Here is a 16,851-nt window from a genome sequence, read left to right on the forward strand (position 1 = left end):
CATATTTATAGGAATTTATAGTGCTTAAAGATATTTGTCTTCTGGAATATAAAGAGTTTTGTGATTGTCATTTTAAATGGGGAGCTAAGTAATTTTACATGCTTATAATTTCAGCTGAATTATTACTGTAGTTATAATGGAACTATAAGACAATTTGAACAGAATCAACAGTATCAAATACTGCTAAGTAAGTAAGTGAAGATTGAGAAGTGACCAAAAAAATTAATGATGTGGAAGTTGTCAGTGACCTGGAAAAAGACAGTTTTGATGGAGTATTTGGTGGAAAGCCTGAAAAAAAATAGTTTTAAAAAAGAGTGGGAAGAAAAGAATGGAAATAGTGAGTCCACACAACTTTTTAATTTTTATTTTCTGAAAAAGAGTAGAAATAAGGAATGGTGCTTGGTAGGGATGTGTGAATAAATTAAAAATTAACCATCATGAGCTTTAAGTAGAATCTAGCAGATGAGCAATCATATTGGAAAGTAAATAATTCACTTTTGTAATTAAAAAAAAAAGAACTGGATAAATACCTGAAATGACTTTCCTATAAGACCTAACTAATGCCTTTCTGATATCTTCAAGGTAAATATTTTCTCGTCTTTAACATTTGACCTTTATAGAAAGGTCTCTTATCAATTAATTCATAAAAATTATAAAATGACTATTAACAATTTTTAGGAATTAAAAATGCTATTTTTATACCTCTGTTGGCTTGTTTTATTTGCTTTTCCTTTCCTTGGAAACCAAGCAGAATTTTCTTTTCTTTTTTTCTTTTTTTTTTTTTTAAATTTCCATAGGTTTTTGGAGAACAGGTGGTATTTGGTTACATGAATAAGTTCTTTAGTGGTGATTTGTGAGATTTTGGTGCAGCCATCATCCGAGCAGTATACATTGAACCCAATTAGTAGTCCTTTATCCCTCACCCCCTTCCCACCATTTCCCCCTGAATCCCCAAAGTCCATTGTATCATTCTTTTGCGTTTGCATCTTCAAAACTTAGCTCCCACTTATGAGAACATACGATGTTTGGTTTTCCATTTCTGAGTTACTTCGCTTAGAATAATACTATCCAATCCCATCCAGGTTGCTGTGAATGCCATTAATCCATTCCTTTTTATGGCTGAGTAGTATTTGATTATACACACACACACACACACACATATACACATACACACACACACACACATATATATATATCACAATTTATTTATCCATTCATTGATTGATGGGCTCTGGGCTGGTTCCACGTTTTTGCAATTGCAAATTGTGCTACTAAAAACATTCTTGTGCAAGCATCTTTTTTCAATGCTACTTTCTTTACTTCCTCTCTTCTTTCCTTCTGCCCCTTCCTCCCTCCTCTCCTTCATTCCTCTCTCCCTTCCCCTGCTCGCCTTTCCTTCCTTCCTTTCCCTTCCTTCCTTCCTTCCTTCCTTCTCTTCCTCTTCCTCTTCCTCTCTCTCTCTCTCTCTTTTCATAATAACTTAGGTCAAGCACCCTGACTCAAGATAAACCTCCTCAGCAAGAGGTCACTTGAAACATGAAGAAAGGGTTTATATGTTTCAATCAGACAGCAGGCATCTCCTGACCAAATACGTTCTGAGGACTAACTTATGTAGGGCAAAACTTATGTGGGTAAAGGAAAAACTTGAGCACCTAGAGTCCTGGATGGGATGTTATAATAAGAGTGGATCCTATGGAAGGGAGGGGAGAGATGGGGAAGTGAAGGGCAATAGAAGGAGGCATTGAAAGAGAGCTGAAAAGATGACCACTGAGAGCATTCTTAATTTATTTGGCCACATATTGAGGAGAGGTTAGCAGTGCTTCATGGGAGTTATCTGCACATCACCTTTTCCACACATACCAGGCCACCTGCAAGCCCCATCTCTTTTTTGTGGAGGTGAGAGTTCATAGGGTCCATAAGAGTTCCCCTTGGAAGCAAGCTATGCCATTAATCCATCACTAATGGGCTGAAAATTTAGTCCTAATAATCACCTGTTTAAAATGCTGCATATATCACAAAATTGATAGCTTGGCTACTTCATTTTACTATATAGATCTATAGAGAGATACTTAATTTATCCATAGCTGAAATTTTCCAATTTCGATGTTTTTTTGATGATGTCAGTTATCATTCTGAAACTATCCTCGTATTATCACCCATAATGCCATGCCAATGAATTTGCTTCTTATTTTCTATTTTCTTCCTAGCACTTACAAATTCATGGACTATTATGAAGACAAGTTAAGAGATTGTGTCCTCCAAACTCATCATTTTTCAGGTAAGGAAACTTACGTTCAGAGATATTACCCTGACAGCTCCAAGAATGTAAAGGTTGTTTATAGCAGAAGATAGCTCACATTTTCTCTAGGCCATGTCAAATGGAAAAATCGTATATGAATGACGTTATATTTTTTCCGTTATATGATTGCAGACTGAATGGATCTCTGTTGTTTTTAAATCACATCTAAATTATAGTCTTTGAAGATTTTCGTTAAGTTCAAACTGCACACAGTTAACGGTAGTAAGTTCAGTGTCAAAGTTATAGAATATTTAAATTTAAAAACATCATTGTTCTCACACCCTAAGATAACTTTTTAATGTTTTTTAAATATTAACTTGGAATTATGTTTTATATACTAGAAATTATATTCTTTATGAAATATTTTTGCCTGCATCTTTATTTAACACTATGTTGGCATCATTTTCCATAATGACAAATAGGCTTCAGAATGTTAAATTATAATTAATCCTTGTATTTTGATCAACCTTCCAGAACCTTTTCTATGAATCTCTTTTGTATGCACTTCGTAATTTTTACTGTCACAAATATATTCATACACATATCTTCTGGTTAGTTGAAATGATTTCTTTTTGAGAAAGGCTTAGAAAGGAGATTTCTGTGATTAATGTTTCAAAACCATGGCTAGAACAGCATGGTTTAGGGCAGAGGAGCCCATCAATAAGGAAAGGCCCTCCTTTCAGCTTCATCTCGTCCCTCCACCAACGTGTGACCTCAACTAATTATTTAGCTTTTTCAACTTCAGTGTTCTTCTTATTAAAGTGGGTGCAGACACACCTCTCTAATAGGAATGTTATTAGGACAGTTTATAAATAAAATATTTGGTTTAGTGTCAATATATGGTAAGTGCCCAATTGATTATGTTCAATGTTTTCTTTATGGTTCTTAAAATATTTCTTTCCAAAACTGTTATGGCATTTTCCTCTCCCACTATCCCCCTGAAATATATCTCTTTTTAAAATATTTGGACCATTTATTGGATCTAAAATGATACTTTCAGTTTGCTTTGATTTTTGATTTCTCTAATTTTGTTTGAATTCTTTTTAAAGTAAATTGACCAGCTGTGATGTTATTTTTTAAAAATGTAATGCATAAGAAGATTGACCATTCTATTAATTAATCAAAACACCAGAATAATATTTTTATTCTTATTTATGAAACTTAAATGGTCCATTATAATCTCTAGCTGATATTTCTGTAATATGAAGTATACACATATAATATTGGATCCTAGACATTTGGAATTCAGAAAAACAAAAGAAAAACAAAAACCTGAATTGAAAAACCCAGAGAATCTGAAGGCATCATAGAACTTTCTCCCCTTGCATTTGGAAAAAGTTATAGATACTATCAAATAATGGGTCAATAGTGTACTGTATCCATGTGGGGATATTTAGATCACCTATGTATAATGGCAATTTCAAGAGTCATGGCTCAATTTTGTGAACTAGACAATTCTGGTAATTATAAGAGCAGTAGATGAAGCTGATGTCTCACATGCTGAGCATATGCTACTTAAACACATAGCCATCATTCCTGGTGCTTTCTACAAAAATATTTCATTTCATTAAAAATGACTGTTGGCCAGGCACAGTGGCTCACACGTGTAATTCCTGCACTTTGGGAGGCTGAGTGAGGCAGGCAGATCACCTGAGTTTGGGAGTTCGAGACCAGCCTGGCCAACATGGTGAAACCCCATCTCTACTAAAAATACAAAAATTAGCTGGGTGTGGTGGCAGGTGCCTGTAATCCCAGCTACTCGGGAGGCTGAGGTGAGAGAATCACTTGAACGCAGCAGGCAGAGGTTGCAGTGAGCCGAGATCACGTCTCTGTTCTCCAGCCTGGGTGACAGAGCAAGACTGCCTCAAAAAATCAAAAATAAAAGTTACCCCTGATAGTTAAATAAAGATAAGGAGAGGAATCAGCAAATCATCCATGCCTTGCCATAATTAAGGTTTATGAACATTTAGATGTCTTTCTCTTCTATTTTAAAATATGCATAGGTTTTACCAAATGGGCTCCTGTTTTACATTGTGTAATCATAGTTATTTGTACTTCTTGGATCAGCAAAAGATGGGCATTTACAGGAACCACCATTGAGGCAAATAATGTCTGATGTGGAGAGAATACAATGCCAAGTATTGTAATTGCTTTATTTTTTGTTATTTTTTATATATTTTCTTATAAGAATATAAGGCAAAATGTGTCTCTATATTTAGTTGGAGATGTGTATACAGCAGTAAGACACATACATAGTTGCTGATTCTACTCTTCAGATATCTGAGTGTCATTTGTAATCCTTCCCTTGGTCTACTGAGAGTGTTTTGTACTTTAATATATTTAACGCAATGTCGCCGTTTCACAGATTTATTTTATTTTAAAAAGATACACAGACTTCAGTATATTGTAGTAAACAAAAGTAGAAAAATTAAGGCAGCAATTGGAGAAATAATTACATATTCTTTCCCTGGGATGTAAGCATGCAAAATACATGAAGATATGTGCTTTTCATTCGAAATAAGGAAAATAAAAGACTCTGCCTCATGATGCTCATGAAAACAATCATTTTTTACTTTTTGGCAATGGCTTTGGAGTGGAAGCACATTACTATCATCTCCTGAAAGAATTAAATATAAAGTGGAAACCCAGTGAAGAGGAAGAAAATGCCATATAAATTTCAAATGAAGATTTGGAACCGGATTATGATGAACAATGTTGCTAAACCTTGTGATCTCTACCTTCCTTAGTCCCTCCTTGGGAATAGCATAACAGTGGATCCAGCCATCTAGGATTATTTGAAGTAACTTTGGGTGGTACAGTTCAGAAGAATCAACCCTAGAGAGCCTTAAATAACAATACCGAAATGGGACATATTGCCATTAAATCTGTCCCTAACTTAAAAATGTTTAACTAGATGCTACAAAAAAAAAAAAGTAATACTTTGCTAATACTTTCCAGAAAGAAGGATGGAGGGGAGAAAATAAATACACATAAAAAAGACTCCTTTGATCTTTTCCAGTAATGTGGAATGCTCACTTTAATGGAACTATGATTCAAACTGCACCTATAAGAACCAGGATCAAGATCTACATGTTCAAGTGTTTGGAAATTTTCTGAAAACATCTAATTAGGTCTTGAAAATTTTCAAACATATGATTAGCTCTTGTTCCCAATTCTTATAGGTGCAGTTTAGTTATAGTACCATTAAGTCAGAATATATGAAACTTCAGTTAGAAGGAATAAGTTCAACAGATCTATTGGAAAACAGGGTGACTATAGTTAATAACAGGGTATTGCGTTCTTGAAAGTTGTTAAGAGAGTAGATTTTAAATATTCTGGCAACAAAGAATAAGTTATATTTCATATAATAAAATATATATTCATAATAATACATATGTTAATTACCCCAATTGAACCATTCCATAATGTATACATGTTTCAAAATATGTTGTATGCAATACAAACAAGTTTTATTTGGTTGGTGCAAAAGCAATTGTGGTTTTTGCCATTAAAAGTAATGGTAAATATTACTTTTTTGTAATAAAGTAGTATTTAATTAAAGGATAAATAATTAAAGGATAAATAGTTTTTTAGAATTTAAATAATCTGAAATTATGCCAGTGCTGAGAGAGATTAGGAAGACATGAGAAAGTCACCCAATTAAATAAGAAACCCACACTGAAATGTCTGCAAAATACAGCACTGTCAAGATGATTTTATCATGGAGAAAAATATTCCAAAATCCAGAAAGTAATTACCTATTCGGAGAAGATAGATGAAAATGGGGAAACATTAGGTTGAAACACATTTTTACAAGTCCCTATAATTGAAAATAAACTTTACTTCTCTGTAATACTTGTTCAATTCTATTGATTCAAGAGAAGGCCCAATTGATTTGGAAAATGAAATTTAAAAGGAATCCAGATAGTTTCATGAGTTTTTAACTGAACAGAATATTTGAAAACCCTTGCACTACAAAGAAATTTTAACAACATTGACGTGTATGCCTGATTTTAGCTTTGCTGTGGTTTTAGGGTGGTCCAATCTTAACAATTTTAAACAGGCCCAGAGATATTCATTATGTGATTATGAATCACTTCCAAGGGTAAATTTTAGAGTAGGATTTAGTCATATCTATAACAACACTGATGGAGCATGTGTCAAGTTAAAGGCAAAATATTAAGAATAAGGGACAGTTCTCAGCTGACTGGAGTGAGTCAAACGTCAACAGTATTTCAGATATCATGAACCATTTGCCCAGATAGTCCAGTATTCATTGAATAACATGTCACATGTGTAGGATCTCAATAGCTGAGCTGCCTGAGGACAATTTTTCTTTAGCTGGGTTCCCCACTGGAATCAACTGAAAGGAGTTGTTTTTAGAAATGCTATTGGTGGAGCACCATCCCCAGAGATTCTAATTCAATGCAGGCAGAGGGTGGAAGAGTTTGGGAAAGATGATGGCTCCGTTTCTTAAAGCTTCCCCAGTTGATTTCAATATGAATCTACAGCTAAAACTACCATCGTGGGTCATAACTAGAACTGTATTTGATACTTGTGTCTTTTTCTATTTCAGTTTTTATGAGACTAGCAACACCCAGTTTATAAGGTAGAATCTGCAACTACTATACAATATACTTGAAAAACTTCTTTGAATATTGAAGTTTAACATCACAGCATATCTGGTACATTCTAAATGAGCATCTTCCCAGGGAATTGACCCACAGTCATGGTCTTAAAATGTTTCGGTCACCCCCATTTTAAATTAATAAAAGGTGGCTGTGGAACTGCCAAAAAAACTGGTATTGGCTTTCAGCTAGAGATGTCAACTGGCTGGCTCTTGTTTCTTGTAAAGTGGCCAATATGTGGTTTGGAGCTCTGATTAGGGGAAATTCTGGTAATATTAAGAAAACATTCTCCTGCTATGTAACGGGCCAGGAATGTATACTCAAAATCCGAAAAATCATCTAATAAAATGTTTTAAAACAAGTACCAAGAGGAGAATCTTCTCTTTGTTGCCTTCAGCTAGTTTAAGTGAATGTATACCATGTATACCAAGGTATTCAGGCATACCTTGGAGAGATTGCAGGTTCAGTTCCAGACCACAACAATACAGTGACTATTGCAATTAAAGCAAGTCACATGAATTTTTTGGTTTCTCGGTACATATAAAATTTATGTACCATAGCCTATTGTACAATAGCATTAGGTCTAAATAACAATGTACACACCTTAATTAAAAATACTTTATTGCCCAAAATGCTGATTATCTGAGCCTTCAGCAAGTCATGTAATCTTTTTGCCGGAAAGATTTCTCTGTTGCTTAATATTATTTTACCCACAGTAGAACTTCTTTCACAATTGGAGTCAGTTCTCTCAAATTCTGCCTCTGCTTTATCAACTAAATTCATGTCATATTCTAAATCCTTTATTGTTGTTTCAACAATGTTCACAGCATGTTCACCATCTGAAGAGATCACTTTCTTTGCTCATCCATAAGAAGCAACTCCTGTTTCATTCAGGTTTGATACGAGATTGCAGCAATTCAGTCCCATCTTCAGGCTCCACTTCTAATTCTAGTTCTCTTGCTATTTCTGCCACATCTACTGTTAGTTCCTCCACTGAAGCTTTGAACCCCCCAAAATCACCCATGAGGGTTGGAATCAATTTTTTCCAAACTTCTGTTGATGTTGGTAGGCTGACCTCCTCCCATGAATCACAAATGTTCTTAATAGCATCTAGAATGGTAAATCTCTTCCAGAAGGTGTTCAATTTACTTTGACCAGATCCAACAGATGAATCACTGTCTATGGTAGCTATAGCCTTATAAGATATATTTCTTAAATAATATGAATTAAAAGCCAAAATTACTCCATAAGTAATTACTGCAGAATTGATGTTGTGTTAGTAGGCATGAAAACAACATAAATCTTGTACGTCTCCATCAGAGCTCTGGGGTTACCAAGTGAATTGTCAATGAGCAGAAGTATTTTGAAATAAATCTCTTTTTTTCTGATTGGTGTGTCTCAACAGAGGGCTTAAAATATTCAGTAAACCATGCTGTAAACAGATGTACTGTTGTCCAGGCTTTGTTCTTCCATTTACAGAGCACAGGTAGAGTGGATTTAGCATAATTCTGAAGGACCCCAAGATTTTCAGAATGGTAAATGAGCATTGGCTTCAACTTAAAGTCACCAGCTGCCTATCAAGAAAGTCAGCCTGTCCTTTGAAACTTTGAAGCCACACATTGACTTCTCTGTAGCTGCAAAAGTCCTAGGTGCATCTTCTTCCAATAGAAGGCTGTTTCTCCTACACTGAAAATCTTTTGTTTAGTGTAGCCACCTTCATGAGTGATTTTAGCTAGGTCTTCTGGATAATGTGCTGCAGCTTCTCATCAGCACCAGCTGCTGCACTTTGCACGTTTATGTTGTAGAGACAGCTTCTTTTTTTAAACCTCATGAACCCACATATTCTAGCTTCAAACTTTTCTTCTGCAGTTTCCTCACCTCTCTCAGCCTTCATGGAATTGGAGAAAATTAGAACTTTGCCCTGGACTAGGCTTGGTTTAAGGGAATGTTGTATGGGTTTGATCTTCTATCCTTACCTCTTGAACTATTTTCATTTCAGCAATAAGGCTGTTTCACTTTCTTATCATTCATGTGTTCACTGGAGTCACACTTTTAAATTCCTTCAATAACTTTTTATTTGCATTAACAACTTGGATAACTGTGTTTCTCAAGAGGCCTAGCTTTTGGCCTATCTTGGCTTTCAATGTGCCTTAGTCACTAAGCTTAATCATGTCTAGCTTTTTTTTTAAAGTGAGAAACATGAGACTCTTCTTTTTCACTTGAACACTCAGAGGCCATTACAGGGTTATTAACTGGCCTGGCTTCAACATTGTTGTGTCTCAGGGAATAGGGAAGACTGAGGAGAAAGAGAGATAGGGTAACAGCTGGTAGGTGGATCAGTCAGAACACACACAACATTTATTGATTAAGTTTGCCATCATATATGAACATGGTTCATGGTGCCCCAAAACAATTATAATAGTAACATAAAAGATCATTTATCACAGATCACCATAGTAGATAGAATAATAATGAAAAAGTTTGAAATATTGCAGGAATTACCTAAATATGACACAGAGACACAAAGTGAGCCCATGCTGTTGGAAAAATGGTACCTATAGACTTGCTGGATGCAGGGTTGCCACAAACCTTCAATATAGATAAAAGGCAGTGTCTGTGAAGCACAGTAAAGCAAAGCATAATAAGGTGAGGTACACTTATACACGGTGATGATTAAAGTACATTAACATGCAGAAAAAGAGGGCAAGAAGAAAGTTATCAATTGAACAAAACAATAGATGTATAAAACACATCATTACAGAAACCTGGCAACTTGGTGGTACTAGTCCTTGTTTATGGACACACCCTTCATAATCAGCTCTATGTATGCATCCACACATTCATTTATTCAGCCATTCATTAATTCATGAATATATTTGTATTAGTTTTCCATTCCTGCTATAACAAATAACCATATACTTAGTGGCTTAAATCAACACAAATGTATTATCTTATTGTTCTACTGGTCTGAAGTTTGGAATGAATCTCACTGGGCTAAATGCAGTTGTCAAAGCTGCATTCCTTCTGAAGGTTCTAAAGGAAAGTCTCTTTCCGTCCCTTTTTCAGCTTCTAGATGACAACTGCATTCCTTTGTTCCTGGCCCCTTCCTCTACCTTCAAAATGCACCACTGCAAACTAAGCTTCCTTCCTTATGTCACTTTTTCCCCCTAAACCTCCTCTCTCTCTCATAGGGACCCATGGGATGATAGTTCCACCTCAAAATCCTTGACTTAAGACACCTTCAAAGTCCCATTTGCCATGTAAGCTAATATAGTCACAATGTTGGGGGGATTCGAACAAGGACATATTTAGAGGGGGATTGTTTTGTCTATTGCAGTATTCTAAAGGTACTTATTAAGCTTTACTGATTAACTTTTGAACTCAAAATAATATATGTTTACATTTGAAAAATTTTTTGATTGTCCACTAAGGTGAATTTTAGCACCCTTATGATTTTGCCAGATCTTATCTCACCTTCAACCTCTTCACCATATATATATTTATATTAAATGTATTCATTACATTAACATATTTAATAGAATTATAGTATTATATATTTTATATATGTATAATTATATTGTATACATTATATGCTTATATGTTATAATTAATATATCATATAAAATATTAATTATATATATTAATCACATGTGATTATGATATAATATAATATATAATATTATACATGATATATATTATAATATATATTGCTTCATAGGTAGTATAACAATATTTGTCATATTTTATATTATATATGATATATAGTGTATATTATTATATATGTCATATATTATATACATTATATGATTATATAATATACAGTATATATTTAGTATATTATATATTATATAACAATATAATATACAATATATAATCATATATAACATGATAAATATATATTATATGATATATAATTATGTTACATTATAGTATATATTATGCATTTCATTATATATAATTATGATATATAACATAATATATCAGATGTAATATAATGTATGATAAATATTATATGCTTCCTTCCTCACATCACTTTTTCCCTTTGATCTTTTCTCCCTTGAATATATGATAAATATTATCTATCATATTATATTTCATAATTATATATAATGAATATATATGTAAATATTATATATAATCTGTCACACATATAAATAATATAATCCATATTAATATAATATATAATAATCCTATATAATATATTCGTGATATCAATTATTATATAATCATACCATAGCTATGCATTACAATAATTATATATAAACATATGTAATCATATATGTTATGTATTTTATTATATAACATATAGTCAATTTTAATATATAATATACAATTGTGTAATAGATAATATACAATATATAATATATGATTGTAACAGATAATATATTTATTATCTATTATACAGATATGTATTATATAATTATGTATCATATATATTGCATTGTTTATGAAACTTAAATTTGTTTCTGGAAATACCATTAAATCTTTTTCTATGACTTGATTCTGAAATGTGGAAAAGCAGAAGGAAAAGAGCACCGTTCCTCAGAGCATGGCCTGACTTAGCTGGGACCCCGGCCCCTTGCCCTGCTGAGTGCCTCCCACCATCATGTATTTTATTCATCCTAAAAATTTCGTATTTACTGATGTGAAAAAAACAATTAGAACATTTTATTGACTCTAAAGTTGTGGGTTTTTTCTTCTGATTTTAAATAAATCCACGCATTTTCATGGGCCCCTGAGCGTCCTGCAGGCTTCAAGCACTGTGCCGACCATCAGCTCTGCCATTCATACCACCATAGCTACAGAGACCTACAAAGCTTCATGCTTCAGAGTACATCCTCCATGGTTCTAACGCAGCATGCCCAGAAAGAGAGCCTTATCAGAGTAAAGTCCGCCTGGTGGCTTTCTAGTCTCCTTCAGTTATCATGCCACTGTTTAGGTCACTTCGTATTTGAAACTTACACGTGTACCCTCACAATGTCTTTAGTTGTAAACAGGCCCTTTTCCAGAAAATGCAATTGTCTTTGCTTCTTGTGGTAAGAATAAACATATGCTTCTTAAAATATGCACTAAATTATTTATTTTTCTCATTCATTGTATGAATTTTGTGGAAGTCGTTCCATTTTTCTTTGCCTTTTTTTCTTAAAGGCAAAAAATCAGTGAATTTATTTAGTCCTAATTCAGACTGCTTTCTTCTAGGATGACTTCTCAGTCAATATATTTTTTAAGACTCCTAAGTTAGTTCAACCAGTCCTTAAAACCCATACCTTCTTACCTTTTTACTGGTCTTGTTTCCTTGAAGCATGTCTTTAAGTGATGTCACCAGAGTATGTGGGACATTAATGAAGTCACAATATATACATGTTTTTCCTGAAACTTGATTAATAGTTTTACTGGTATCATTTCCTTTTTTTAAGAACTTGGAGACATTATTCTTTATTTTCTGCAACCACAATCATCCAAGAAATATCTAAAGCAAATCTTAATCTCTCTCAATTTGTAGATCATCCACATTGACAATCTAGCTCCACCTTTAATAAGGTTAATTTTATTCGTGGTGTTCTGATTGCACAAGGACATGAAATCTTTTTCATTCATCTTAACTTTGACTAAAATCATGTGTTTCTCATTATATATTCTTTGAAATAATTAATTCATTTTGTTTTCTCTTTGTAAACATCCTACTGGTGTGTTTGAAGCTTCTGGATTGAGAAACTAAATCTCTCATCTCTAGTTGCATGTATTTGTCTTTTTGCTTTATATTCTAGGATTTCCTTCTTTTGTCTTCTAGTCCTCAAATAAATTATGAATTTTGATCCTCATATTTTAAATTTTTAAGGGTTTTTCTGGCTTTCTCATTATTTCCTTTTTATATAAGTCTGATCTGTGTTAACGGATGCTAAATGGTTGATGCTGAGGGGGTGTGTGTGTGTGTGTGTGTGTGTGTGTCTGAGTATCTCTGTGTCTGTTTTACATTCTCTTTTCCTCATCATCTCTATTTCTGTTGAGATAAGTTTTATCTTTAACATAGTATTTCCCTTACTTTCACCCTGATTTGTTTTTGACTGATGACTTGGTTTGCAGAAAGTGGACCTGATTATACACGATGGTTTGTGTGAGTTTCTTTCACTATAATTTCGTATTCCATTAGTTTTCTCAGGTGAAATGGAAAGTTCTACAGGTATTCAGTATAAATGAGTAGAGTTGTTGACTGTCAGGCTTTGCTGGGTTGCATTTTTAAGGATTGCATTGAATGTTATAGATTTCCCAAATGTTGGATTAAAGGTATCCTTTATTTTGGGACAACAAAACTTGTCCGCTTACCAGTTTTCTCTAGATTGTTGTATGGCTTTTAGGGAGAAAAGCCCTCTGTTTTTGTCTCTTTGTTTTATTTTGTTTTCTTTGCAGGCATGAACGAGGCAGGTAGAGAAGCTAAACTGGAAATCTAATAATCACCCAGCTCCTTTCACCCACCCACTGTCCTTCTTTCTCTCGTGGTGTTAGTCTGAGTGATGATTGGATAATGGACACACATCCTGGAAGGTGGTTTGCATTGTTCAGTTTCTTACATTAATATCCCTTCCAGAAACTTATTAAAATCTGTTGTTGAGAGTTGACCTTCTACATTTCCTTACCATGACAGTTCCTTTCTATTTATTTAATTTTTTAAATGGGCATCTGGAAGGGAGGAAAGGTTTATTTTTTTAATCTACAATATTAAACCAGACAATAAATAATTGTTTAAAGAATTAAAATAATTATTTAATTTGAATAATTGTAAATCATTTAACTTAAATGTGTTGTGATTTTTTTTTGCATCAGCATATTTGCATATATGTAACAGAGTTTGGTGATTCAAATCTAAGATGCAGAGAACACAATTTGCACAATAACCCCATATTTCACTGAGTTTTGTTTATTCTTCTGTAAAATGAAGAGATTGGATAAATGATTAGTAATGTTTCTTCTATTATAGTATTTGGTATCCTCCCACTCTACTATATTATAATACAAGGAAACAGTTTAAACATTCAATAAAATACATGTCATTTTTATAATTTTATTCACAAATAATAAAGTATAATTAGCCCATTCCTATGAAATTTTTCCATTTTTACATACCATTTTTACTAATTACTTATATTATGACTTTATTTTGTTGAAAATAAGTTTAAAAATAAAAGATATAAAATGCTTCTGAAAGGACAGAGTGAATATTTTTATAGACATTAAGAAAAATATTTTGATTTTATGAATGTGAAACCACATCTCAAACAACTACTTTTTCAAGTTTTATTTTATTTATTTATTTATTTATTTATTTATTTATTATTTTCTTTTTGAGACGGGTCTCGCTCTGTTGCCCAGGCTAGAGTACAGTGACACAATCTCGGCTCACTGCAACCTGCACCTCCCGGGTTCAAGCGATTCTCCTGCCTCGACCTCTCAAGTAGCTGGGATTACAGGCACGTGCCACCACGCCCGACTAGTTTTTGTATTTTTAGTGGAGATGGGGTTTCACCACCTTGGCCAGACTGATCTCGAACTCCTGACCTCAGGTGATCCGCCTGCCTCGGCCTCCCAAAGTGCTGGGATTACTGGTGTGAGCCACCAATGCCTGGCCTCAACAGTTTTATTTTAAATGCCAATTGTTTTTACTGTCTTCTGTAATTATCTACACGGAAGGTTAGATCCTGCCTAATAAATTCAAGACCATGGAATTATATAATATCTCTTTTTAAGCAGAAGCAAAGAAAGCCCTTTCCAAACAAAGATTCTTACAGTTTGGAGTTTGAATTCACTCTACGTTCATCAACTTTGTTTCACATCTGACCCCTACTGTTTGCCTAAACTGGATTGGAAATTAAAGAGCAAAGGATGCCTGTGGCAATGAACAACACATTTTTGGAAGTTTGAGAATAACAGCAGAGAAAATGTCAGCCAGTCATTTTGACTTAGAGGTCATTAAATTAGTCTTAGGATTGCTAAAAGAAATAGGCTTAATATGTAAAATAAGAAGAAAGACTTAATTATGAAATATGTGCAACATAAAAATAAGATACAGTTAACCCTTGAACAACATGAGAATTAGAGGTACCAACTCTCCACATAGTCAAAAATCTGCATGTAACTTTTGACTCCCCAAAGAATTAACTACTAATAGCCTGTTGTTAACTTGAAGCCTTATGAATAACGTAGTCAATGTTTTGTATGTTATATGTATTATATACTTATTTTTTCAATAAGATAAGGTAGAGAAAAAATATCATTAAGAAAATTATAAGGAAGAGAACATGTATTTACTATTCATTCAGTGGAAGTGGATCATCAGAAAGGTCTTCATCCTCATCATCTTCCTGTTGAGGCTGAGGAGGAGGAGGAAGAGCAGGGCTTGGTCTTGCTGTCTCAGGGGTAGCAGAGGCAGAAGAAAATCCATGTATGAGTGGACCTGTGAAGTTCAAACTTGTGTTGTTCAAGGGTGGACTGTATTTTATATTTTGTGTCTTCCCACTAACAGGAAGTATCCATATTTAGTATTTGATATTTCTATACCACATGGGTCCAATCTTCCTTTATTCTTTTCTCCTTTCTTCTAAAAATGAGCAAATGAACAAACAACAACCATAACAACAAAAACTCAGATCATCTTGTGCGTTTTTTTGTTATCTAGCATGTTTTTACTTAAATGTACATGGTTTATGTATTTTGAGGAACATATGTATCATTAGCTATTCTTTACTGCTTGAACAAATTCATCATTTTTGGAAATCCACAAAGCATAAAACATTGAAACAAGTGCTTTAAGGAATACAATGATGAATATAAATCAGATGTAATCTTGTAGAAGCTCATAAGGGCTACAAAAGATGTGTATTACTAGCTCAATCAGGAGACACAGACTTCCAAGGGCCATATCCTTGCACCATTGAAATTTAAAGTAGAAAAAGACACTCATACCGTGCAAGAGGGCCTCAGATGGTCGGTAACATCTAACTAAGCTGTGAAGATTGACTCACATCTTGGCATGTATACCAGAAACATACCCGTGCAGAGGCACAGGTGAGAACATGCTGTAAAAAGGGCAAATGCAATCAGTTTGATGGAAAAAAACAGTGTGTGATGTCAAGAGAAGGGAAGTAACGCTAGAGGGAGAGACTGGAGAAAGCCTTAGAGAACTTGAATTCCAACAGGAAGGTTTTTACTTCATGAAGTAGATACTGGTGAGTCATTTGTAGCTTTTGGTTAGCAGAATAACATGGTCTCAGCTGTGTTTCTGGGGGATGAATCTAGCCGTACAGTGGAAGAAAGAGCTCAAAGAATATGTGGAAGGGTGGGGAGGTTGGAGATCAGGAGAAGGAGATGAGGACTCTTAAACAGAAGTTCAAATGAAAGTCACTAGGCTGAAAATAGGAGAGGGGTGGATTTCAAAAGTATTTAGCGGGCAGAAGCAGTTTGACTTGCTACCCTGAGAGAAAGTATAGTGAATCAGTCCCTAAATGGACATTTATAGCCCCAAATAATCTCAAAATAGCAGGTCCTAAGTTGTCATAGAAGGCATCAGTATTACTTTTCTATTTCTGTGTAACAAATTAGCATACACGTGAAGACTTAAAACACACTTCTGTAGGACAGAAATCCAGTAAGACATTGCTGAATTCTCTGCTTAAGGTCTCATGTGGCCAAAGTCAGGATGACAGACAACCAGGCTCTTTTCAGGACTCTGGAGAAGAATCTGTGGTTGGAAGATTTTAGTTTCTTGCAATTGTAGGGTGGAGGTCTTTGTTTTATTGCTGTTTGACCAGGGGCCAGTCTCAGATCTCTCATTTGTCCTTGCTTACCACCTCTCTATCTCCAAAGCCATCAAGGATGCATGGACTCCTTCTCCTGCTTCTAATATTTCTGACTTCCCCTTCTCTTATCAGC

The 16,851-nt window shown here is 34.2% G+C and overlaps 1 protein-coding gene across 1 annotated transcript in view; it reads left to right on the plus strand.

Annotated features, from left to right (window-relative positions):
• LOC117978598 (variable charge X-linked-like) overlaps positions 1-16,851 on the plus strand; it is a 657,335-nt gene that overhangs the window by 415,679 nt on the left and 224,805 nt on the right. The window contains exon 2 of the mRNA XM_063601471.1: positions 2,208-2,278. The gene's annotated coding sequence lies outside the window, so the exon portion shown is untranslated. The remainder of the gene's footprint in view (positions 1-2,207; positions 2,279-16,851) is intronic.

Source organism: Pan paniscus, chromosome X, assembly GCF_029289425.2.
Source record: "Pan paniscus chromosome X, NHGRI_mPanPan1-v2.0_pri, whole genome shotgun sequence".
Classification (NCBI taxonomy): domain Eukaryota; kingdom Metazoa; phylum Chordata; class Mammalia; order Primates; family Hominidae; genus Pan; species Pan paniscus.